A 1233-nucleotide genomic window follows, 5' to 3' on the forward strand; every position below is an offset into this window, starting at 1 on the left:
AATATATTACTTAGGAATAAATAGGGATGATGAAGTATTTTTAAATGTCCAGAAATTATGGTAGTCACCTGCAGGGATGGATCAAAGGCAGATTGCTAATCAGAGACCTAAATGTTTTGGCAAAATTATGTGTTTTTTTGCTTTTTTTCACTTTTTGAGACAGGGTTTCTCTCTGTGGCCCATGCTGGAATGCAGTGGTATGATCATGGCTCACTACAGCCTTGAACTCCTGGGCTCAAGAAATCCTCCCACCTAAACTTTCCAAGCAACTAAGACTATAGGCTCGCACCACTACCCCGACTAATCTTTTTTTATTATTATTATTTTTGTAGAGATGGGGTCCTAGAATGTTGCTCAGGCTGGTCTCAGACTCCTGGGTTCAAGTGATCCTCTTACCTTGGCCTCCCAAAATTTATTTTTATGCTTCTAATTTGTATGTCTCATGTTATGAAACAAATATGAAATGTTAAAATTTAAAATATTTATGATTAACTTAAAAAATTCAAATATTACCTTGTCCATCTTTATGAATTTGCCCATGCACACAAAGCATGCTGGGTCCACACCTGTGCCACAGCGGAGAACCCAGGGCTCTCCCTCGCCTTGACGATGTGTGGAATCCTGGCTGGGATGCCCCAGGTGAGCTGCCCACACAGGTCATCAGGGAGGAGGAGCAGGAGTCACCAGCAGGAGCTGGCTGAGCATCACGGGAAATCCCACCAGGCTGTGGGCAGTTCTGAGGGAGGAGATGACCTGCCTCTGGCCTGGCTGTCATTTTGGTGCTTGTCATGGCATTTGTTGTTCCTCTCATGTCACATTTTTGTAGATGGCTTATCTCCTGGCAGAATGCAGGGGAACAGATTGGCAGGCACATGGCCTCCTCTATTTGCTGAGTCTATTTACCCCTCCTGTGCTCATAGGTGATGACACCTCCAGGAAACCAGGGCTTCAGCTGTCGCAGAGATCACCAAAATGTGGCCTTCCAATGTGCTAACTCTGTGTTAATGACGGGCTAACTGCAGCTGGTAGGAGCAAAGAATACAGTTGAGGTGTATCTTCAAATCTTCCATCTTTTTTTTTTTTTTGAAACAGAGTCTCACTCCGTCACCAGGAGTCAGGCTGGAGTGCAGTGGCACAACCTCAGCTCACTGCAACCTCTGCCTCCCAGGTTCAAGCAATTCTCCTGCCTCAGACTCCAAAGTAGCTGGGACTACAGGTGCGCACCACCACGCC

General features: G+C 45.8%; 1 long non-coding RNA gene across 1 annotated transcript; it reads left to right on the forward strand.

The window, feature by feature from the left end:
• Window positions 1-546: 546 nt before the first annotated feature.
• Window positions 547-968, forward strand: LOC108289558. The gene is made up of 2 exons (XR_001819212.2): window positions 547-639; window positions 921-968. It is a non-coding gene; the product is annotated as an uncharacterized LOC108289558 (long non-coding RNA).
• Window positions 969-1233: the final 265 nt, after the last annotated feature.

This window comes from Cebus imitator, unplaced genomic scaffold (genome assembly GCF_001604975.1).
Source record: "Cebus imitator isolate Cc_AM_T3 unplaced genomic scaffold, Cebus_imitator-1.0 Scaffold405, whole genome shotgun sequence".
In the NCBI taxonomy this organism is placed as follows: domain Eukaryota; kingdom Metazoa; phylum Chordata; class Mammalia; order Primates; family Cebidae; genus Cebus; species Cebus imitator.